Below are 25,558 nucleotides of genomic sequence, written 5' to 3'. Positions count from 1 at the left end.
CAGATGTCAGTTCATCTAGTTTTGAGTTGTCAACTAACATGAATTCAACATGAAATGAACAAAAAAGGTTCAAAGTTGGGTGACAAAAAGAGAAATGATCTTACATGGATGACTTTTTGCAAATCCAAATAGTTTTCAACATTGATTCAACATCATCACATATATTCTTGGAGGTTGAAATTCCATGGAAACAACGTTGATTCACCAGGTTTTGTCCAGTGGGATATGTCAATATATTTGGACATTTCTTTATTAGGCTTATATTGTTATAGATGTTATTAGTCTTACTTTCAGGCTGAGGTTTTCAAATTGAGCTGACTATAATATATACTTTATAATTTCCCTCCGTTGAAGTAGCCTACATCAGTCCGTTCAAACATGCCTCCACAGCGCGGCAAGCTGTTCATTATTTCTGTCGAACGATTTCTCCCCCTGCCCTGTATCAGGGACTTGTGAAAGACAACCAATCGGAGGCTGTGCCCTTTCCTTCAGCCTCCCTGACATACACACAGAGAAGTGATGCTGCCTACGCGAAAAAGCTAAACGCAATTGAGGTAGAGCCTTGAAGCTCTTTTGGAACTGCTGCAGTGAACGAAAGGATACACTTCGCTCTCATCTCACCAACTACCCCTTCGCTATCGTAGGATTTCTTGAACTGAATAAGAACTCCGGTGGCAGGTGAGTGAAACGATCAAATCAACTTTTTTTATATATATATATATATGTCGATGTGAACATATTTTCAGCTTTGTGCTTTGTGGCCAAATGAAAGGTTGTCCCGATACATAAGGCTACTGTTTGAAAACTGCCGAGTCAAGTGCTATTGCGACCTAGAGGTTAGGCTATTGGTGTAATTTATTGACCGTTGTGCATGAATTGATTTCCAGGTAATCATTATACGTTATATGTTCAATAGTTGATTAATAAATAAGGGTAAGTCTAGGCGAGTTAACTTTAGCCTACATCGCTGGAAGTTGCTTGGAATATCACTCGATGTGTAATGCATTATGCCGCATTCACGTAACCACCCGGAACTACGAAACTCGGAAATGTTCGACTTGCTAACTGGTTGAACGCGGCGCGTGCAGCCTCTAACTAGTTAGCAAGTCGGATATTTCCGAGTTTCCTAGTTCCGACTACCACATCAACGCGGCATTAGACATAATGGACCACTGCGTCAACTTTAGGCTTTCGTTTATTATAGGCCACGATGTTGGATAATGTATTTTGGATAATATTATTTATTTGACTCCTTCAGACCAGATGTACAGTAGGCTGCAGTAGCACTGTGATGGCACCACAAGGCAACACATCATGGAGAGTATCAAACAGAGGGAGGTCCACCTTATATCTCTTTAATATAATGACAACTGAATATGTTTTAAATGTAATATCCATTGTTTGTTGGGGCTATATGAAATGTTCTCATTCCTCTTAATTCTTACCCACTGGTTATGCTACGGATATCGATGCAAGTAGCCTGAAGGCTACAGTAGAATAAGCTACATGCATTGATGAAAATATGAAATTCTTCCCCTCTGTACAGTTGGTTGGTGTAGCTTGAAGCGCAGGGGCCAGACCATGATTTGAATAGGCTCCTGGAGATGCCTGGATTTTTCCAAGTATGCCTCCTCAAGTGCGCCCTCAGTCATATTACATTAAGTCATAACGTTTGAGGCTTTTACAGTATTAATTTGGACTAGGTACATTCGAGTAGGCCTGTAGGCTCTGCCATTCCTCAACCTCTTTGCATTCTCATCAGCCTTTTTTGGGGGCCTTAAGCAAGATTTGGTTGGGGGGGCCACCACCTCGCTGCATTTGTTTTTGTTGCCATGGGCAGAGGGAAAACAATTGCAGTTTTACAGCTAATTTCCTGCATTTCTACCCATTTCGTCATGGGGTGGAGTAAGATGTTTGCAGTATTAAAGCTAATTTCATAAACTTTAAAGCTAATGTTGTAATGACATCTGAGTGAGAATGACTAACAAAATCAATGGGGACCGGAAGTCAGGGCCCCTGATCAAGTGCCCTATATGCCCGGTCGGTATTCGGACGTGATTACTACAAGTTTAGATAGCTGGTTAGACTAATTACCAATCCAACAATTGGCATGACTAATTGAGTGACTGTCAGTGACTGACATAACAAGATAAAACGTTGCTTTATATATGTTTGTATGCCAAAAAATGTATGGGGGTTTGGAAGTGATGCAGTTAATTACATTGATGGAAGCTACAGTCTATCTGCAATATTAAAGCTGATCTACACCCTGGAAAAAAACGGGGGAAAAAATGTTTGAGACCCAGACTGAGCCCTCCCCTCCCCCCATACAGTCAGGGGCCCTACATTTATGTTGCCTATGCCTGGAACCTTAATAACTTAAATTGCTTGCATGAGTTTGATGGAGCTGTATTCTTTGGGTTGGTTTGGCCTACCTTATGCAATTTTCTTGGACAATATGGCAGTTGATTCTTTCCTAGTGATTTTCTTTTGTTTGGTGCCATTTAGCCTATATCACAAACTTGACTCTTGACGCATCCATCCCGTTAGCGGGATCATTTTCATCAACACCCTCTGAATTGCAGTGCGCCAAATTCAAATTAAATGACTAAACATATTTAATTTTCATGAAATCACAAGTGCAATATTGCAAAAAACAGCTTAGCTTGTTGTTAATCCACCTGGCGTGTCAGATTTCAATACAGCTTTTCGGCGAAAGCATAACAAGCGTTTATGTAAGAAGATCTCTCAGTAGACAAAATATTACAAACACCTAGCAGCCAAGTAGATTGGTCACGAAAGTCAGAAAAGCAATAGATTAAATCGCTTACCTTTGATGACCATCGGATGTTTGCACTCACGAGACTCGCAGTTACACAATAAATGTTCCTTTTGTTCCATAAAGATTATTTTTATATCCAAAATTCTTCCATTTGTTTGGCGCGTTATGTTCAGAAATCCACAGGCTCAAGCGGTCACGACCTCGCAGACGAAAATTCCAAATAGTATCCGTAATGTTCACAGAAACATCTCAAATGTTTTTTAGAATCAATCCTCAGGTTGTTTTTAAAATATATAATTGATAATATATCAACCGGGACTGTCACTTTTTCAATAGGAGAGGGAGAGACAATGGCTGCCCCACTCTGTTGCGCAAGCAAAACTGTGATCACCCAGCTATCCACTGACGCAAAGTTAACTTTCTCACTCATTTTTCAAAATAAAATCCTGAAACCGTGTCTAAAGACTGTTGACACCTTGATGAAGCTGGGACATCTTGAGGAATCTGGTTGATATCCCTTTAAATGGAGCAAAGGCAGGCTATGGAACATGGAGCTTTCAAAATAGAAGCCACTTCCTGGTTTGATTTTCCTCAGGTTTACGCCTTTTTTTTCTTTTTTTTTAATAGGTATGTCTTTTTAGCCAAAAACGAAAATCCTGCCCCCTACACTCAAAAGGTTTTACCAGGCCCTTTGCTCTGTACGCCTTAGCTTGCGCAGCTTATAAATTACTTCATGTTTCATGCTTCAGTTATGAAAAATATTGCTCTTAATTAAAGGATAAGATTACAAACTACATTCTCAGGTTGTGGGAACGTCAGGTGAGTGCTACTGGGTGTTGTCTAGATGGATTACAGTTATGTCAACATTGACTTTTCGTAGCTGGTTAGGAGAACTTACACAGCAGGTTAGGAGAATTAACATAGCAGGTTAGGATCATTCGATTAAAGCTAGGAACATTTTTAGGGTTAGCTAAAATTTGACGTCAATTTGGCATAAACTGAATCCCTTCTAGACATGACCATGCTGTTGGTCATGCACACTGCATTCTGGGAATCTGCCTATTCCTCAAAACTTTTGGAGAAAAAATGCCCCATTTAGACATACCTCACTGTGACCAAAAAAAAACACAAAGATAACAAAAAAGAACCACTGTTAAATTAAAGTTGATATGTAACAGTAATGAATTATTCAAACATTCATATTTTGTGTTTTAATGCTTGAAAAAGTTATCCAGGCCTTCCTCTAGCCTCCAGATTGCTTCATGTTGGTTATATTGTTCTAGCTCTCTAAAGCCTGCAGTGATATGCCTGGAGGAGGCCAAGAAGTTGTTAGGGGGAGTTGACTAAGTAGGCTACCAGGGGAATATGCTGCAAGAATATCACCCTCTCACACATTCAAATGAGCCGATCATGTACTACAGTACATGTGTCATGCAGGTGAATGAGGACCCAAAAGCGACTTGGCGAAAACAGAGTCTTTAATCCAGTAAAGTAATTCTACAAACATAAGACATAATTCCACTCGTAATGACGAGAACAGACTGGAGACTCGATCAAGAACTGCAGGTTGCCTCGGGAAGGCACTTGAACCTAGCAGACTCAGACACCTGCTCTCCACGCAGCATCTGAGGGAAACACGACACGACAGGGCGATACACAGACACAGCACGGTGAACAATAGACAAGGATCCGACAGGGCAGGAACGGAAAACAAGGAGAGAAATAGGGACTCTAATCAGGGAAAAGAATAGGGAACAGGTGTGGGAAGACTAAATGATTGATTAGGGGAATAGGAACAGCTGGGAGCAGGAACGGAACGATAGAGAGAAGAGAGAGAGGAAGGGAGAGAGAAAAAGGGGAACGAACCTAAAAAGACCAGCAGGGGGAAAATGAACAGAGGGAAAAGCCAAAATGACAAGACAATCTAAGACAAAACATGACAACATGCTTAAAAATAAAAAAGATTGTACGCTGTTGACAGTGACCTGTGCAATGGGTAGCTCATGCATTACATTAAGATGTTGGCTTTGGAAATAACATACGTTTTACATTGACACCTGCAAGGAATTGTGTTACAGGCCTAATGCTGATATGTTTTTCATAATTCACCCATCTGCATTTGAAAATTACTTATCACCATTTTGTTTGCATGAGACAGATGACAGCAGTTTGGTACTGTAAAATAACTTACTAGTGTGACGAGACCAAGGTTTTTGCAACAGAACAGATTTCATGGCTCAGTTTGTACATACATTTTGGTTTGAAGTTGGAAGATGAAAGAGAGAGAGTAGCATAAGATCTGTGTCTGATCAAAGACATACAGTAAACATGTCAGGGAATGAATATTTATAGCCTCTGAAAATAGACATTCCTCTGTGTGTGTGTGCCCGCGTGCATGGATGTGTGTGTGTGTGTGGGGGGGGGGGGGGGTTGTAAGGGAATAGACATATCATGGAATTTGTTTTGACAGGTAAGGGAATAAACATATCAAAACCATTATTCTTCAAGGCCTTGAAATTAATGCTTTGGAGCCAACATTTCATTAATCATAAAAACAATTAAAAGAAATATCTTGTATATTCCACAGGTAATTTGTTTCATCAGTTTAGGGCAAATCCAAAAGCTGGATGTTGTTATGAGGTGATGTTGATTACCTGTGTTCTCAATCCTCTCTCTCTCTCTCTCTCTCTCTCTCTCTCTCTCTCTCTCTCTCTCTCTCTCTCTCTCTCTCTCTCTCTCTCTCTCTCTCTCTCTCTCTCTCTGTCTTCACTATCTCTCTCTCTCTCTCTCTCTCTCTCTCTCTCTCTCTCTCTCTCTCTCTCTCTCTCTCTCTCTCTCTCTCTCTGTCTTCACTATCTCTCATCTCTTGAGTGTTAGTGTGATGATGATGACACCACAGGATGCGGATAAACCCGTTGGCCGCGCTGTCTGCGATGACCAATGACCCACTGCTGATTACATTATGTCTGCTCCAGATGGACAGCGTCATTTTGATGTGTCCTGCTCCAGAATCATAATATTGAACCTTTCAAGTCCTCAGTCCTCCAAGTATCAGCATCTGGTCTTCATGAAATCACATCCCCATGCCCACTGACTATCGGTACCACTTCACAGTGACACACAAAACGAATTGCGTTCTTTCTGTGTTTGTGTGCGCGTGCGCGTGTGTCCTCATGCGTGTCTGTGTGTGTGTGTGTGTGCACATGCGTATCAGTCACAGAATACCTTGGGGCACCTTGATTTCTTCTGTGCGTTAGTGAAGGTCCACATATGTTGTGATTGTCATGGCTATGGTTGTATTGAAACGAAGGGTATGGAGACTGAGCATTTGTTCATTTGGATATTCCTGGGTTTAACTCAAATGGAGGATGGACTCACTAGAATGTTTGAAGAATTGCCTTTAGTATTTTGCCCATACAAAAAAAACATGTCCCCTTCTGGACAGAAGAGATATGGAAACTATATGACAGGTATTTATGACAGGTGTTTATGACTGCTGACTTGTCATCATCAAAACTAAGCATGTTAAAGTTTCTTTGAGTTTCTATGTGCTAATGGTGTATCTTCATTCAGAAAGGTATGGTCAGAACATTTTGTAACTAAACACAAGCAAAATAACACTTAAGATGTGGTGCCGACATCCCAAACTTCTGAGACGTCTGTATTTTGGTTATTCTCAGTGTTTGTGGAGGTCAGTGTTCTTTACCCCTGGAAGGTCCCACGTCTCCTTTACCGTAATTACAGAATCTGCTCAAATCGGTTAAAAGGGGACATTTTCTGCGTTTTTTGTTTGTCATTAAATACACTGTAGGGGAAGATCACCAACACCTGATTTCTCAGTGGTTAATTATCTCAGTAATAACTTTAGTAACAACATAGTAGTTACACAGGTATTACTATGTAATTACATGGTAATATGGTTTAGAGATATCAGTTATTACACAATTGGAACAAGGACTGTAATTACAGATCCACTTGCTGATGGTTATTCCATTACTAACGTTATTACACATTTTCTTGTTCCACTATGTAATTAATGTTATGTAATAACACGTATAAAAGTAAACTGTGAGTTAACATGTTCATAACGGCCAATAAATTGTGACATCGTTACCTGTAACCACACAGTGCCGCTACCATCAAATCCCCCACTTAATCCCAGGGTCTATTCCATCTTGAGCTAATGATGGAAATAGGCTGGTAACAACAATTACATACACACCAGGGTTAGGGTCAATTCCATTTCAATTCCAGTCGATTCAGGAAGTACACTGACATTCCTATTCCACTTATTTCCAATGCTTTTAAAATGAATTGGAATTTTGTTTACTTTCTGAATTGGGTGGATTTGAAACCCTGACACACACACACCAGAGACAGCATGAAGCAAAAGGTATAAGGTTCCCAACACGCTTCTCAGCACAATTTAACAAGATATATTAGTCACCCAGGAGGCAGCAAAGAGCCAGCCGTCCACAGTGCTCAGCAGACTGGGCTCTGACTGGGGAAGAGAGATAGTGATTTACCACAAAGCCCTGTAGACCATGGCACTATTTCAGAGGCTGGGAAGTCACATGGTTGAGGCATGGCCGTGAAAGCCCACACATACAGTGGCTAGTTACTTATTTTTATTTTTTCTTAGGGATATAGGCTTGGAAAGAGTTGGAATTAGAGTAAGGGGGATTTACGGTGGCTAAAATGCAGGTTTTAGCTAAATTGTTGTGTTTGGACAGTGCTGTGAGCTGTTAGGTATGAAAAGACAAACAACTCCACCTTATATAAACTTAGATAGTCCAAATAACACAAATAGAACAGCACACCGGTGAATAAACTGAAATGAACGTATTTGTATTAACGCACACACTTTTAGAGTATGAGCCCTTCTTCAGCGTGCATAGGAGGCAATGGAAATCAATGTTATGACAAAACAGGCCACAGACAGGTGGCCATTATTATAGATTCACAAAGTCGGTATTGATCCAATCAAGAGATGCAATGCAGACTTTTCTATGACGCATCATGTGTGTTCCCTCAGTAGTATTATAGCATGTGTCTAATCTGCGCCGTGAGCTATAAGGTGTGGACAGATACTGTAGATGAAGACACTCACACAGCAGCACACATTCACACACACTCAGATCCTACCTCGCGTCCAGCCGCTTCACTCTGGTTATAAGGATTCCTGGCAGTAAACAGCCCAGGGGCTTAACTCAAGCACTACAGACAGGGCACATCCCAAATTGAACCTTATTCCCAATATCATGCACTACTTTTGACCAGGGCCCATAGGGATCTGGTCGACAGTAGTGCACTATGTAGGGAATAAGGTGCCATTTGGGACGAAGGAACAAGACTGCACTAAGTGGCCTGAGGATGTTAAACAGTGTTTGGGGGGCAGAACAGAACAGAACATGACAGTCAGTTGATAAGTGTTGAGAAGAAGACCAAGTGGAGGCCAGAGAACAGACGACAACAATGCCTGTCTGTCTGACTGACTCAACATACTGTACAGCACAGGAGGGTCTGACTGGTGTTAGAGAAAAGGAATGGATCCTATTGACTTGGATAAGAACGGGGCAATAAGAAGAGATCACAGATCCAAGCAGAAGACGAGAGTATTAGTGGCTCGCTTTGATACATAGACAAGGAATGGGGCTGTGCGTGTTTGTGTCTGACTCGCTAGAGCAGGGACTGTGGGAGAGGAGAGGAGAGAGGGATCTAGCTAAATAGGGTGATAATGACACATGCTTACTCCTGCAGGTCCTGCCATTGTTCTGTCATCACAGCAGAGAACTGTCAACTACAGAGAACGCTAAGACCAAGGAAGATGTGTGTGTGATAGACTGTTTGTCTGTCAGTGTGTGTGTGAATGTGTGTGTGTGTGTATATACTGTAGGTGTATATACTGTAAGTTGGCAGCAGAGGGGCGTGATATGATTTCCACACCCTAATAGTCTTCAGAAGTAATTATGCAGGTTATTGCATATGACTAGTAACACGTCAGCTCAGGGAATGTTCACAGTGTGACAGGCTGTCCTTGTGCATTAGCCTAGGGGCTGTGCTTCTGTCCTGCTGCTGGCCAAAACTCTCCTCTTACACCCAGCCCATTCAGGCAGGCAATCATTATTTTATTATCTCTCTCTCTCTCTCTACACTCAAACACACACTTTTTAGTAGCACATTCACACGAATCTGCATGATAAAATGTTTCACATGAAGTGTGTAAACATTTCTCATTTATTTCCCAAAGCTAAACTGCTTAGCATCCTATCTCGACCCAACTTTCAAATACTGGAGGGAAGAAATGGTTCTAAAACACCGGTCCAAGATATATCAATCAGAAAGGGGAGGAGTTAAGGTTAGAATGACTGTCAGTTGTCAGAAAGCAGAATATTATTTCCAAGCAAAGCTCTCTCGCTCTCTCTCCCTCTCTCGTTCATGGAACAACACTTGAAAACTCTGTAGGATTTTATAGCATCTCTCAAATCTCTCACTCTCGCTCACTCTGTGGGAACTGTATGTGTGTCTCTCTTTCTCTTTGCTGTTGATGGCTTCCCTGCCCGTTGTGACACTGATACTGTATCTGGACATTCCTTTCCCGACAGTCCTCTCTCAGCACATCTTACTAGATGTACCTTATACGGAAGAAGAACAGCTAACCTTTACAACAGGCTTTCATACACTCTTAAAAATTAAGGTGCAAATTGGAACCAAATAAGGTTCTTGAGAGCGATGCCATAGGGTAGCCATTCTATATACAGGGGGGTACCGGTACAGAGTCAATGTGCTGGGGTGGCACCGGTTTATTGAGGTAATATACACATGAAGGTAGAGTTATTAAAGTGACTATGCATAAATGATAACAACAGATAGTAGCAGCGGTGTAAAAAGGGGGGTGGGGGGGGGCAATGCAAATAGTCTGGGTAGCCATTTGATTAGGTGTGCAGAAGTCTTATGGCTTGGGGATAGAAGCTGTTTAGAAGCCTCTTGGACATAGACTTGGCGCTCCGGTACCGCTTGCCATGTGCTAGCAGAGAGAACAGTCTGTGACTAGGGTGGCTGGAGTCTTTGACAATTTTTAGGGCATTCCTCTGACACCGCCTTGTATAGAGGTCCTGTATGGCAGGAAGCTTGTACTGGGCCGTTCGCACTACCCTCTGTCGTGCCTTGCAGTCGGAGGCCGAGCAGTTGCCATACCAGGCAGTGATGCAACCAGTCAGGATGCTCTTGATGGTGCAGCTGTAGAACCTTTTAAGGATCTGAGAACCCATGCCAAATCTTTTCAGTCTCCTGAGGGGGAATAGGTTATGTCGTGCCCTCTTGACGACTGTCTTGGTGTGCTTGGACCATGTTAGTATGTTGGTGATGTGGACACCAAGGAACTTGAAGCTCTCAACCAGCTCCACTGCAGCCCCGTTGATGAGAATGGCTGTGTGCTTGGTCCTCTTTTTCCTGTTGTCCACAATCATCTCCTTTGACTTGATAACATTGAGGGAGAGGTTGTTGTCCGGGCACCACACTGCCAGTTCTCTGACCTCCTCCCTATTGGCTGTCTCGTTGTTGTTGGTGATCAGGCCTACCACTGTTGTGTCATCAGCAAATTAACGATGGTGTTGAGGTCGTGTCTGGCTGTGCAGTCATGAGTGCGGTCCCTCAGGGGTGCACCCTCAGGGTGAGGAACTTGTCTGTCGGCCCTGTATTAAAGAACATAAAGGGTTAAAGAAAAGTGTGATGAATAAAAACATATACCAATTTCATTTAAGGACCAAAAAGCTGACAGCTGTGCCACATAAATTGCAAAATAGTTGGGAAGAGATTTTCGATGTACCCATTCCATGGCACATGGTTTATAAATTGATACGCAAAACAACGCCGGATTCAAAATGTCAAATTTTTCAATATAAATTACTATACAAAATTCTTGTAACTAATAGAATGTTATATATATGGGGGATACAATCTTCCCAGCTCTGCAGATTCTGCTGTGAGGAGGCAGAGTCATTAGATCATTTATTTTGGTATTGTCCATATGTAGCTCATTTTTGGTCACAGGTCCAGGAATGGTTGAAGAATTGCAATATTTGCCTAGAACTAACACTACAGATAGCAATACTGGGTGATTTGAAAAGCCATTGTCAATCAATCAATAATATAATTATTATTTTAGCAAACATGTTTATTTTTAATTTACAATCTGTAGAAGCTATGAGAATAGGAAGGTTCAATTATTTTATGAAACATCACAGCACAGTTGAAAAATATATGGCAAGTAGAAATCCGAAATGGATGATGTTGAGAGACAGATGGGAGTGGTTGAGTGGAGCTGAAGGGTGGGACTAATAACAAGATAAACAATGTAAAGCATACGGGATCTGTAAAATGTATATAGGTTCGGAACGTTTGTGAAATAGCATAGTTACAAATAGAAATCATCAAACTGGATGGACATCAGAAATAGACGAAGGACTAAGAACAAACAAGAGAGAACTATTGTAAAGTAGACTGTGTCTGTAGAATGTCTATAAGATGTATGGATTGAAGGTAGAAGCAGAAGTGTTTATTAGTTTACTCCAATTGGGGGATCGGCGGAAGGGTTTGCGGGGAATAATAATAAAGGTATATTCTTTAAAAAAGTATGTATGTCTATATAGGTATGTGTATGTATATATGTGTATATATATGCACGCGTGTATGGATATATATATTTACCCCAAAAATATGAGGGATTGGAAATGATGCAGACAATTCCATTGGAAGCAACATTCTTTCCGCAATATTAAGCTGATCCACCCTCTTAAATAAAAAATAAAAAAAGGAACGCACATGTCCAAAGTTATTATTTGTAAGGAAAACAACAAAGAAGACTAAGCGAGCGCCGGCAAGAAAACATTCAAATTCTTGCAAGTCTGCGCAAATATATGCATACTTGATCTGCGCAAACATGAGTGAAGTGCGGTGGGTTCTCCTGGAAGAGAGAAATTTAAACCCGGCTAAGTAAAGCCTCAAACAAAAATTGTCCACAACGCTGAAATGGACTACTTTTATGTGAATTAATAAATGAGGAGGCGGAACAGACCTCAATTCAAACTGTTGTTAGAAAATACAACTTCACAGAAATCATTTGAAATTGACAACTTGAAACAGCCTATAAATAATTAGCAGGCAGCACGTGTTAACTGTCCTGTTGCGTAATAATCAAATTTTGGAACAGTGAGTGCATTCTGACATCACGTGGGGGCGACCGTTAGAGATATTTGGAACTCCTGTGAAAAGGTTAATCCATCGCTGTCCACAGTCACTTTGACCACAAACAACGCGATCCTTGCTCCTTTTTTCGTATCAGAACACATTTGGCGTTTCATCGATTTGAAGTGTTTCTTCTAACTGTTAGATAATGAATTCACCTCATAATATGGACACTAATAATAGTTTGCGAGAAAGAGAGACTAAACAGCATACATGTAATCCCGGTTGTGGCCCTACAAGCTTATTGGAATGGTACAATACAATCTGTCTAGAGAGTGACAGTCAGAAAATGAACATGTCGGTGGGGCCAGGGGCTGGGGTCCCTTCTGTGTCTTACATGTCCTCAGTCAGCCCCTTTGTGAAAAGGTCACACTTTGAGACCCAAAACAGCTGAATACAGTGCCGTGACACACTTAACTGACAGGTGGATTTGTATGGGCTGTGAAGGCCTCCAATTACTTTCTGACGTGTCAGCCCATCAAAGAGAAAGAGAGCAAGGACCTCTCAGAGAGGTTGGTGTGTGTGTGTGTGTGTGTGTGTGTGTGTGTGTGTGTGTGTGTGTGTGTGTGTGTGTGTGTGTGTGTGTGTGTGTGTGTGTGTGTGTGTGTGTGTGTGTGTGTGTGTGTGTGTGTGTGTGTGTGTGTGTGTGTGTGTGTGTGTGCCTGTGTAACTACATTGTGGGAACCAGACGTCCCCACAAGAATAGTAAACAAACAAGGTCAAATGATATTTCTAGGGCTTTAGGGTTCTGGTTAGAAGTAGTGTTAGGTTTAGGGTTTGTGTTAGGGTTAGCATTAAGGTTGGATTTCTGGGTTAAGGTTAGGGTTAAGGTTCTCATTAGGGTTAGGTTTAGGGTGAGGTTAGGGAAAAAAGGATTTTGAATGAGATTGACTTGTGTGTCCCCACAATGTTAGTTGGACAAGACTGTGTGTGTGTGTGTGTGCGTGTGTGTGCGTGCGCATGCCTAAAAGTCCACAAACCCCTGTCATTGTGGAGGGGCTGCAGGGTACTCGTCATTAATTGAGTTTGATCTAATGAAGACGATGCCAAATGAGAGTTATTGTAAGCCCTGAGGACAATACAAAGTTGAATTTGATTTAAGATGCTTGGGGAATTTCTTTGAAATGGAAAAATTGCATTAAACATTCCATTTGTATTAATCATATTGTGCTTGCTATTAGTAGCTATGGTGTGCTTCTCCTGCTAGCAGCAGAAACAGCAGTTTAAGGCTATTTCCTACATGATATCCTTTTCCCTATGTCAAAGGTAGTGTACTATATAGGGAATATGGTGCCACGTGGGACATAGACAAGCAGTGGTAAGGAATAACTAAAGCAGGACTCTCCAACATTGTCCTCGAGAGCTACCCTCCTGTAGATGTGTTAGATCCAACCCCAGTTAAAACTGACCTGATTTAATTTATGAACCAGCAAATGTTTTTAATCATGTACACTAGATTAGGGCTGGAGCAAAAACCTACAGGACAGTAGCTCTCCAGGAACAGTGTTGGATAGTCATGCTGAAAAGACATTAGAATAACCAGAAGCTAACTGTATGTGGCTTAGGCCCTTAGTCAAAAGTAGTTCACTATATAGGGCAGTGTTTCTCAACCCTGGTCCTTGAGTACCCCCAACAGTACACATTTGTGTTGTAGCACTGGACAAACACACTTCATTCAACTCATTGAGGGCTTGATGATTAGTTGACAACTTGAATCAGGTGTGCTTGTCCAGGTTTACAATAGAAATGTGTACTGTTGGGGGTACTCGAGGACCAGGGTTGGGAAACACTGATATAGGGAAAATGGGTGCCATTTGGTACGCAAGTTAAGTGAATCCAACAGTTGGTATATTGTTAATCATAATGTTTAGACCTCTGCTCCCGTGGGACGTTGTCAGTCATTCAAGCTCTTCACCAGCAGATTAAATGAATCATCCTCTTAATTCAATCAAATGGCCGACACTCACAGGTCAGCCTCTCTAAGTGGCTTTAAGAGAGTTGGGAGTGCGTCCCAAATAGCACCCTATTCCCTTTGTAGTGCACTACTTTTGACCAGAGGCCATGGACAAAAGTAGTGCACTACATAGGGACAAGGGTGCCATTTGGGATTGATAGGAGACTATGTTTGAGGGTGTGTATGGCCCGTCACAACAGAGTTAAAGAGCTAGGCTTCTTTCTGTCTTGAGAGAATGAGAACTACTCCAAGTGGTCAGGGGTTGGATTCACGGAGTCAGGTGTAGTAGTTATTCATGTTTCACTTATCCTACACTACAAACACACAACTTCAAACCTGGCCTTATTCATGGGCTTGCCTAAGACATTTACATTACATTTAAGTCATTTAGCAGACGCTCTTATCCAGAGCGACTTACAAATTGGTGCATTCACCTTATGACATCCAGTGGAACAACCACTTTACAATAGTGCATCTAAATATTTTAAGGGGGGGTGAGAAGGATTACTTTATCCTATCCTAGGTATTCCTTAAAGAGGTGGGGTTTCAGGTGTCTCCGGAAGGTGGTGATTGACTCCGCTGTCCTGGCGTCGTGAGGGAGTTTGTTCCACCATTGGGGAGCCAGAGCAGCGAACAGTTAAGACAGATAAGACTATACTACATACACACCAACTCAAAGTCAGAACTTGAATTCTATCAGATGCTGAGTTGCAGACCAGTTGTAAAAATGCAATGCAGTCCATCCATATCTTGTAGTCATCCTCTTTAGCCGCCAGGGGCGGCAGGTAGCCTAGTGGTTAGAGCGTTGGGCAAGTAGCCGTAAGGTTGCTGGATTGAATCCCAGAGCAGACAAGGAAAAGTAATCAGTTGTTCTATCTGTGAACAAGGCAGTTAACCCATTGTTCCCTAGTAGGCTGACATTGTAAATAGGAATTCGTTCTTAACTGACTAGCCTAGTTAAATAAAAATTATATATTATGGACACTGTCAACCTGTTCCAGATAGGAGTCAAGCAGGATGTGCTTGCTGCTTGACTCAAACTCAGCATACACTTCTGCCATCTCTATCTGATGAATTCATGAGGTCCTAGGTCTCTAAATTGACCATCCTCCCGTCCACACAAACAAACAAACTGACACCTGCCGCCCGGAAACTTGCCAGTAACGTAACATCTTCAGAGTGTATGACTGTAGAATAAACTTAAGCCTCCGATGCCCTCGGTCTGTCAATTTATGGAGGGCACTCTTACACTTCTTGAACAATGAAAGGGACAGCACTCCAAAGACAATCTTCAATATTTACCCACACATTTTTTAAAGAACAATCTGTGAGTTAGTATGTAAGTCTATGATCTCACATTCTCACTCTACAGGCAGCTTCGCTCAATGAAACCAACGTACCTCTATGCTCACTGACATAGGGCTAAAAGTGGCCGTGAAATATGTCTCAGGACATTTTGAATCTCTGTTTTCATGGCTGCTGTCATTTCTACAACTCTCCCTGCTCACCGCTGTTGAGGTGCTCAGTAGAATGTGTGGTGGCAGTCTGCATCCCAAATGGCACCATATTCCCTATATAGTGCACCACTTTTGACCGGGACCCAGGTCAAAAGTAGTGCACTATATAGGGAATAAGGTGCCATTTGGGAAACAGCCAGGGGGTACTGTACTGTACAGCTGTACTGATATAGCTGGTTTATGGACTAAAGAGCACTGTCCACCCAGCTTTGTCCTAATGGAGGATACAGCTCATAAAACAGCATCATGATTTGTAATAAGCAGTGTGAGAGAGAGTAATGAGTGGAAATCAACTGAGCATTTTTTTTTTATCTGACGTTTGCGGCCCTCCCAGCCTGCCTGTCCCCTCTACTCCTACGTCTTCCTCTCCTCCCCCCTCCCTGTCGGCTCACCCTCCTACCGACTGGCTCCCCTCTTCCCGGTCGGCTCACCCTCCTCCGGGCTGGCTCCCCTTCTCCCTCTGTAATGGAAATCGTGGTGCTCCCTAATAAAGCTAAGAATGAGCTGCGGTGTTAGTAAACATAACCTGTAATCATTCAGCCAGGTACCAGTTCTAGCAACGTGCCTCTTCTCATGCATGACTTCGACTAGCCATATCCAGGAAAACAAAAGCTGACCGGAATTGGGCAGTTGGGGATTTTACTTGGCCATGAATACAAATAGTTTGATCCAAGTATGGAGGGGGTGCTTTTTGGGCCTACTGATAAATACAGCTTTGTTGTCAGCTATACACAGAGGTTCAGAAAAGTTGCTTATTTCATTGGCTGTGCATGGACTATAGCAGGGAATGTATTGATTACGAGCAGGCATTATAAAGGGCAAGACGGAGCCTTTGAGCTAACCATTTTATAGATAGTCATCATCGTCACAGTGTAGAAATGGAGTGGCCAAGAATGTGGATTAGAAGCAATCATCAAAAAGAAAAGGGTCAGATACTTTTAGAGTGGAAATACTTGGCCTGGGAGTCGTGTTAAAATATCCATTCCTCGCCCTGTGACATTGATCGAAAAGCAAAAAGGCTATAAAGTAGGGTATTCGTTTTTTAATGCAGTGGGGTCTTTCATTCTGAGACTAAGGCCAGGGTAAGAAAGAGAACACTTGTTTGACTGAGTGACTGAGTGAGTGTGTATCTGTTGACCTCATATACAAAGAAATGACATTGAGGGAAAATGAAAGAAAGTGGCCTACATTTTCGATATCAGTTTGCCCCTCAAGTTCATGAGGGAGATTGGTTGCCTGTAGTCCACCCATGACATTGGGCTGAATGATTTTCCTCATCTAGCTGTTTAAAACCAGGTTGCCTCCTCTGCCTCTTTAATGTGGTATTGATTGTTTATGTGAAATAACACAGTGCTGGAGCTGTGTTGGTGGCAATGAGGGTTGGGTAGAGGATGGATAGAGCAGTGGGGGAGAAAGGCTGGGTGGTAAGGTCATGATGGATAATCAGACACGCTTTACAGCCTGGTTGTGATCCTTTATCTTACAAGTTCCATCCTACCAGTACAGTACATTAATGGCCCATGTCTTAAATGGATAGAACCTGAGTTTGAAATGTTAGAAATGTGGCTCATGTTCGATAAGGCATCCTCAAATTCATATGAAATCTTATGCCCTAGTCTAGTGGCTTCCTGTTGGCTTTGCCTGGTGCCAAGGGCTTGTGTCCACCATCCACCCCTCTCTGCACCCTCTCTTTTCTGCCCATGGCCACTGGGTCTCCAGCCCATATGGTCAGATACAGTGTATCACAGTGACCTGTGGCTGGGGTTGTTGTTCAGCCAGACCCCTGAAGTGCCTGGTAATTAAACATGCACCGGATGTCACCCTGGTCACTGGAGAGGTGAGTAGGGTGTTGGGGGCCCTGTATACTGTTTAGGCGCATGGGTGTGTGTGTGTGTGTGTGTGTGTGTGTGTGTGTGTGTGTGTGTGTGTGTGTGTGTGTGTGTGTGTGTGTGTGTGTGTGTGTGTGTGTGTGTGTGTGTGTGTGTGTGTGTGTGTGTGTGTGTGTGTGTGTGTGTGTGTGTGTGTGTGTGTGTGTGTGTGTGTGAGTGTGTGTGTGAGTGTGAGTGTGAGGTTGTGTGTGAGGTTGTGTGTGTGTGTGAGGTTGAGTGTGTGTGTGGTTCTTTCATTAGGGTGTATAAAAAACAACACATTCAAAGCACTTAATTTCAATGATTAGACAACCCAAGCCATAGGAGTAACGTATTGCCGATAGTCACCATGAGTCACTGTTAGGGTCAACAGAGGTTACGCCAGGCCACATCTCTAAGGAATTCACGGACAGAGTGGTTAGAAATGAAAGACACGAATTCTATCAAGCCATTCATTGGAGCAAGTGGTGTAAAGTACTTAGGTAATACGTTCAAGTATTTTTACTTAAGTCCTTTTTGGGGGTATCTGTACTTTACTATTTATATTTTTTGCCAACTTTTACTTTCACTTCACTACATTCCTAAAGAAATGATGTACTTTTAACTACATGCATTTTCCCTGACACCCAAAAGTATTTGTTACATTTTGACAGGAAAATGGTCCAATTCACACACTTATCAAGAGAACATCCCTGATCATCACTACTGCCTGTGTTCTTGTGGACTCACTAAACACAAAATGCTTAGTTTGTAAAATATGTCTGAGTGTTTGGAGTGTGCCCCTGGCTATCTGTCTAAAAAAATTACTCTGCTGTCTGGTTTGCTTCTTTATAAAGAATTTGAAATGGTTTATAGTTTTACTTTTGATTCTTAAGTATATATATTAGACTTTTACTCAAGTAGGCTTTTACTGGGTGACTTTCACATTTTCTATTAAGGTATCTTTAAGTCTGACAATTGAGTACTTTTTCCACCGCTGATTGGAGCACAATCTAACTTGAGATAAATTGATTGCTGCTGTAGGATAACCACTATTGCTTTCTGAATGGAAGCATGGTAATCACATGTTTCTTTAGGTCAAGGACACATATCCATATCTTTACAATGTTCTCATTTTATGAAGTATACAAGACGCATTTACAAAGTGCATGTATGACTCAACCCTCTGACTCAACTGGATGTGTGACTGACACATCAATAATGTAAAAGCAGCTGTTTTACTGGGAGCTTCCAAGAAAATACATTATTTTTCTCCGGACGGTGGAAGAGGAGGAGGAAGAAGAAGCCCTTCTAATTTAAATGTGTAATGTCTCCTGTTTTAGCTCCATGAATTATGTAGTGTTGTGTGACAATTAGGTCTGTAGAGTGGTTGCTCCACTAAAAGTTGTGTGATTATGCTGCAGGACTTTGAGGTAATTTCTGGTTTAGTACGGTACCCTTCGTCACTACTTAATTGCTCCAGACCAGCGCAAAGGGGAATTAGAGCACTGATTATGCTTTTGGGTCCGACTGTGTCTCTAACTGACAATGCATGGGCGAAACTGTAGTACTGTAGCCCACGACAGGTCACATTGAACAGCGCCTCAGTGGCGCAATTGTCTAAGACACTGCTTAGTGGTGCAAGCTGTGTTGCTACAGATGCCGGCCTTAGCTGGAAGACCTATTACATGACTGTAGGTCAGGGGGATAATGGCGCTGACTAGGGAAACACTCCCGCTGTTCTTAGTGTCAGTCTGCAAGTTCAAACTTAAACAAGGTAACTAAAAATGCCCCTTAGATATGAATTCGGAGGGCAGATATTATTAAATATTAAAGCATTGGACCTCTCACCAAAGGTGTCACTCAAAAGTTATACTTAAAATACGAACTGGATTTAACGAAAAATGACATGAAAAGCACACATTTGTAAATCCCAAATTCGAAAAGTAATTAGATACAAATTATTTGTGACATTGTGGTTACAATAATGAATGTAAACAAGATGTAAACAAGCTGTGTTTTTATTTACAGTAATGATGGCCAGCTGGTGGCATTTTGAAAACAGGTTTTCATATAATTGCAGACCGATGAGCAGGACTCTTTACAGCCCGGCTACTGTAGTTATGAACATCCCCCTACCTGCAAAAAATGACATTGCGACCAAAGAGAACCAACGAAATGGACATCATTTTCATCAAGCCAGCTGTGGTGCTACCTATTCCAAGGTTAGGACCGTAACCACGAGAGGACATAAAAATGAGCCCGAGCTGAGAGGATTGCCAAAACTAAAGATATTTTGCTTTCAGTGCATTTTCTTAAATAAAAAATGTATATAGCCTATCAAAGTGTAAGCATAATGTGTAATAACATTGATAAATAAAGGTTAAATAAAAATACAAATGATTGTGTAATAAAAACGGGAATGTGTTTTTGCAAAGCATACGAACATGCCGACAACCATCCGTGGTGATCAGTGGACAAAGGGCTGGACAACTGGCCGCACCGAAAAAAAACTTGTGGTTGCCAAGAAAGTGGTTTTGCAAGATTCTTAAAATGTGTACACAACATTTGTGTGTTGGAGTCACTTTTAATTCTCAATTGATCTACCGTTTCTATAATAGGCCACTGTAATCAATGGGGGCTCAGGGCGGGTACCATTCTGCTCATCTGATGAAGGTGCACATGGATACGATTAAAACACTGAAGACCGAGATCGAGTCATTGAAGGCAGACCCGCAGAAAGAGAAACATTAACTGGTGGGAGAGATACGGGTGACAGCTAATGCATTGGTCCAGAGCCAGATGGCATTGGCGGAGAGATGGGCAGAGGATGATGCGTTGAAGAGTGCGAGGAACGAGATGGAGTCACAATCCATGCCAGGCACACCTGTGAGATCTGAACTCCACCTCCGACAGGCAGAGTCAACATACCTGGCGGGTTCACCACGGTGTCGATTCACCCTGACATTTCCATTCTTCTGACAGTAAAACTTGACCAACTGCTCACCATGCACAGCAAGGGCCGTCCGGACTGTTATGCTGTTCTGCTACAACATAATAAACAAATGCAGGTGGCTTATATCTTCAAAATGTTTTAAATGCTTTATTATACAAATGTAAAATCATATACTTGTTCCGGTTTTCTTCCGTAGAAGGAGAAGCGGACCAAAATGCAGCGTGGTGGTTACTCATGTTCTTTAATGGAAAATGAACGATACATGAAATAACTAAATCTACAAAACAACAAACGGAACGTGACAACCTATACAGCCTATCTTGTGACAACAAACACAGAGACAGGAACAATCACCCACGAAATACTCAAAGAATATGGCTGCCTAAATATGGTTCCCAATCAGAGACAACGATAATCACCTGATTGATTGAGAACCGCCTCAGGCAGCCATAGACTATGCTAGACACCCCACAAAACCCCACGACAAAAACTCACGACAAAAACCCATGTCACACCCTGGCCTGACCAAATAAATGAAGACAAACATACTATACTTCGACCAGGGCGTGACAGAACCCCCCCCCCCCCCCCAAGGTGCGGACTCCCAGACTCACATCAAAACAATAGAGAGGGTCCGGGTGGGCGTCTGTCCATGGTGGCGGCTCCGGATCGGGACGTGAACCCCACTCCATCAATGTCTTAGTTCCTCCCCCTCGCGTCCTAGGATAGTCCACCCTCGCCGCCGACCATGGCCTAGTATCCTCACCCAGAACCCCACTGGACTGAGGGGCAGCTCGGGACTGAGGGGCAGCTCGGGACTGAGGGGAATCTCATCACTGAGAGGAAGCCCAGCACTGAGAGGAAGCTCAGCACTGAGAGGAAGCTCAGGCAGGTAGTTGGATCCGGCAAATCCTGGCTGGCTGGCGGATCTGGAAGAGTCTGGTTGACTGGCGGATTTGGAAGAGTCTGGTTGACTGGCAGATCTGGAAGAGTCTGGTTGACTGGCAGATCTGGAAGAGTCTGGCTGACTGGCAGATCTGGAAGAGTCTGGCTGACTGGCAGATCTGGAAGAGTCTGGCTGACTGGCAGATCTGGAAGAGTTTGGCTGACTGGCAGATCTGGAAGAGTCTGGCTGACTGGCGGATCCTGGCTGACTGGCGGATCTGGAAGATCATGGCTGACTGGCGGATCCTGGCTGACTGGCGGATCCTGGCTGACTGGCGGATCTAGCTGCTCTGGCTGCTCCATGCAGACTGTCAGCTCTGGCTGCTCCATGCAGACTGACAGCTCAGGCTGCTCCATGCAGACTGACAGCTCTGGCTGCTCCATGCAGGCTGGCAGCTCAGGCTGCTCTATGCAGGCTGGCAGCTCTGGCTGCGCTGAACAGGCGGGAGACTCCGACAGTGCTGGAGAGGCGAGGCGCACTGTATGCCTGATGCGTGGTGCTGGCACTGGTGGTACTGGGCCGAGGACACGCACAGGAAGCCTGGTGCGGGGAGCTGCCACTGGAGGGCTGGTGTGTGAAGGTGGCACAGGATGGACCGGACCGTGAAGGTGTACTGAAGAGCCTGAGAGCAGGGCTGGCACAGGTCGTGTGCATCTTCAAAGTGGTAGACATGTTGTGTAAATCAAATGATAGAAACCCCACCCAAATCTATTTGAATTCCAGTTTGTAAGGCAACAAAATAGGAAAAATGACAATGGGGGTGAATACTTTCGCAAGCCACTGTAGCCCGGCACCTACATAAAGCTGAGTGACTCACTCATTCATGGCTTTGGATCAAAATAAATAAGTACCAACATTCTTTCTGATAGTCTTTAATAAATAATTGTGTTGGTTATCCATTATGGGCTATTAGCAGGACAATTTACCTTTACCAACACCTCTCTGTATTTTGATACTTTGTGGATAGAGACTCCCGAGTGGATTGGGGCTCCCACAGTGCAAAATGCATTGCTATAGATGCAGGCTTGATACCCGTGGCGGCCGCCACCGGGAGACCCATGAGGCGGCTTTTGGTTTTAATTTAGAATCCTCCAATCCTCTAAATGTAAATATTGGCGGAGAGTGACGTCATATTTTTTCGATGTACTGTAGGCCTACTGTAGGCAACATGAGCCTCACTAGTGTTGAGTATTGTGCTGCTTAAAGTGGTGTAGGTCTTATTTATTTGGTAGAGCATGGCGCTTATAACGCCAGGGTAGTGGGTTCGATCCCCGGGACCACCCATACGTAGAATGTATGCACACATGACTGTAAGTCGCTTTGGATAAAAGTGTCTGCTAAATGGCATATATTATTATTATTATTATTATAAGCATGGGGACTGGTCTTGATAAATAAAGTAGATTTTTATTTTCACTGAAACTCCATTTGGGTATTGGTTAGACTACAATCATACAATTAGGGTGTAGAAATGTTATGCTCTTTGTGTAACCTTTCTTTCACTAGGCAAATCAGTTAAGAACATATTCTTATTTACAAGGGCAGCCTACTGCTTCCTCCCTGTCGGGGGAATTGAAACCCGGTCTCCCGCGTGACCGCACGACACTGGGATTCTTTATCTAAATAGCCCAGTACTGTAGCCTACTCTCCACTGTCACTTTGTACAGCGCCATTTGTTCTGTTCTGTCCTAATGAAAACCCAGAGGATTTTTTCTTTTTGTTGGAATAGAAACACCATAATATTAAAATATTATTAAAATTTCTGTCCCATATACTATGTTCTTACAAAAAAATGTTTTAAAGTCTTTAGTACAGCCAGTATTGAAGGCTATCTAATGGTTCTCAAATATGCCTTCTGGTGGTCGAACGAGCACTAACTAGCACTAATGGTACCCATGGTTGGCACTTAAATAACGTGTCATAGAATTCTGCGGCACCATGCAAGCTGTGCATCAGTACACTGCAACTGTAGCTGACCTGCTGTTTACAGCGTCAATAGACGCTTGAATGAAGATGTGTTTTTTTACAAAGGTCCCCCTGTTTGTAATTGTCACCACCAGGCTGGAAAGAGGAAGAGAGGGAAATGAAACAAATGGAACGTGGGAATGCAACAGCCGCTCTGATTTTCAATTCACTACACACTGTTTGACCTTTGTGTTGCTGAATCAATGTGTCCGCTTCTAAATTGCACCATTCATTTTAAAAAGTAAGGAATTGTTAGCAGTCGATCTAATCTCCAGGTACATTATTAAAGCAGAACAAACAAAACAATGAATAATGGATAATAACAACACTCTTTTTAATTACATTTGCTTTGAGTGTGTTTATTTCTGTATTGATGTATTTGGGGTGTTTTTCCTGTGGACTGTGTATTGGGATAATTGTTGAGAGAATACACTTTCACACTTGACTACACATGGCAGGCACACACACACACTTGGCACACAAACACATGCACACACACACACACACTTGGCACACATTCACAGGTCATTTGCATAGGAATAGAGGCTCCCATACAGTACCCATCACCGAAGCACAATGGGCAGGCAGGAAATGAGTAATGAGTAAGGCAGGGGAACCAGTCGAACCCCCCGCTGAGTTCTCTCCTCCTTCTCTGTTGTAAACAACAAAAATGCATTCTAAATGGCAAGCTATTCCCAACATAGTGCACTACCTTCGACCAATCCCTTTGGTCACTGGTCAAAAGTAGTGCACTACGTAGGGAATAGGAAACTCTTTTGAATGCAGCCTAAATGCCAAACCTCAGAGGTCGATTTGCGGAAATCGGTGATGCCATCACGTTTTATTAAAACACTGTGTGTTTACACTACTGACTTCCTGTTTCTAGCATGTGCTACGTCGCTGTAGCAGTAGAGCGGCTCTTCTCAGTTTCTCCCCCGAGAAGTTACTTATCACAAAAATGTCTGTCAAGTCCGAACGGTTTGAGCAAGAATCTATTTGGACCCCACTATCGAAAGTTGAGACTCACAAACACGGACATTTCGGCTTCAAGGGACTTTTCTGAAGGTAACACATTACCGGGATGTAAAAATGATTGGAAGTGAATTGGGCATTTCCACATCAAAGGTATACGGTATAAATAAATACATTTTGAGCTTTCTTATATCTCTCAGATATAGGACAGACACTTCAAAACATTCCGCCTTTTGATTTCCTTTTTGACTATCTGTGCTAGCTAAGGAGACAAGAACAAACAAACTAGGATAAAATGATTCACAGAGACAACAGAGAACGATGGGGGGGGACACAGAGAGAGAGGACCCTCTTCCCTAACCACTATGTCCCTCCACTATCGTAAACAGTAACACCACTAGCTAACACAGGGACATGTTGACAGGGCCATCCACTATATAAAAAGAGAGAGTAATGAAAAGAAAGAAAGAGAAAAAATAATTCAGATCAATGAACAGAATGTTGAGAAAGCTGGTATAGTAGTAACCCCATTTTAACACGCACAACCTGAGCTAAAGAGGCTAAGGCAACAGAAAGACTGGTGGAAAGAAAGGGTTACACCAGTAGCCTATGTCTGCGGTATCTAAACTGGGCCATACATGCGGTGAAGACAAGTGTTGTGAATGTGAGCAGTGGTGGCTTTGGAGCGCCTGCTTGGGTTGAGTGATGGGGTCGTCTCTGAATGATAGCGGGGCTGGATATAATGAGAAACGGACCAAGTCCCAAATGGCACACTATTCCCTATATAGTGCGCTACTTTTGACCAGGTCCCTTAGGGTCTAGTGAAAAGTAGTGCACTATATAGGGATTAGGGTGTCATTAGGGATGCACAGAGGGAAATGGCCCAGTCGCATTGACTTGGCCCAGATCTTATGATTTATCAGGTTATTTGGTAAGCATTTGGGCAGCCAGGCAAGGTAATGGTGTTTGCATTGAGCGCCGGAGTGATACACGTGGATGTATTGTTGAGGGAACATCCCCTAAACACTGGCATGGATGGTTCGGACTAACACACCCCCGCCCCCTGAATAGGATGGTCCAGGTTAATTTGTTTGTTTTGTGTTATTATGCGAATGGTGCATTGGTTGAAATCGACATGCAGTTATTCAGGGCATGATCGAAGAATGCATCGTCCTTATTGGTTATAAATGTCTTCATTTATAGGCTTTCTTTGGATAATGCCCTGGGTATTACCTCTGCTAGCCTGAGAGCGGGTGGATGCAGATGGAGAAATGTTAGCAAGGAGTAATTTGTCTCTGTCAAGTTATACAATCAACCATCATATTCGAAATGCACTTCTCCATACCCGCTCCCTTCCATTAACCTTGTTCAGT

At 42.8% G+C, this 25,558-nt stretch overlaps 1 protein-coding gene across 1 annotated transcript in view; it reads left to right on the top strand.

Annotated features, from left to right (window-relative positions):
* Positions 1 to 534: 534 nt before the first annotated feature.
* The window catches only part of LOC124039836 (cadherin-6-like), a 94,687-nt gene continuing 69,663 nt past the window's right edge, over positions 535 to 25,558 (top strand). Inside the window, exon 1 of the mRNA XM_046356283.1 lies at positions 535 to 678. The gene's annotated coding sequence lies outside the window, so the exon portion shown is untranslated. The remainder of the gene's footprint in view (positions 679 to 25,558) is intronic.

The sequence above is a fragment of the Oncorhynchus gorbuscha genome, linkage group LG07 (genome assembly GCF_021184085.1).
Source record: "Oncorhynchus gorbuscha isolate QuinsamMale2020 ecotype Even-year linkage group LG07, OgorEven_v1.0, whole genome shotgun sequence".
Classification (NCBI taxonomy): Eukaryota; Metazoa; Chordata; class Actinopteri; order Salmoniformes; family Salmonidae; genus Oncorhynchus; species Oncorhynchus gorbuscha.
The sequence above is the reverse complement of the archived record's forward strand: the minus strand, read 5'-3'. Positions and strand labels throughout refer to the sequence as shown.